Source organism: Penaeus vannamei, chromosome 3 (assembly GCF_042767895.1).
Source record: "Penaeus vannamei isolate JL-2024 chromosome 3, ASM4276789v1, whole genome shotgun sequence".
NCBI lineage: Eukaryota > Metazoa > Arthropoda > Malacostraca > Decapoda > Penaeidae > Penaeus > Penaeus vannamei.
The window spans coordinates 7176973-7177302 of NC_091551.1; positions in this window are offsets into that span (position 1 = coordinate 7176973).

Consider the following 330-nt stretch of genomic DNA (forward strand, 5'->3'; position numbering starts at 1 on the left):
TACAAACAGAGAGAGTGAAACAGACAGACAGATAGAGAGAAAGAAGAGTAGTCATTTCCAAAGCAACATTGACTGACAAGGCTTCTTAGCACGAACGACCAAGTGACTCCTTCGCTCCTTCAGGAATCGCATCCTATTTCCTCAAAGGAGTGCTTCCTTCGGCGCCTGGCCTTCTATCCTTGCAATGACCTGGCGCGCCCGAGAGAGAAAGAAGGAAGAAAGGAGAGAAGGAAGGGAAGAGGAAGAAGCAAGGTTAGGAGGTAGGTTATCTGGGAGGTTATATCTTGTAGGATTTTTTCTTTCTTGCTTGCTTTCTTCATTATTCTCTCT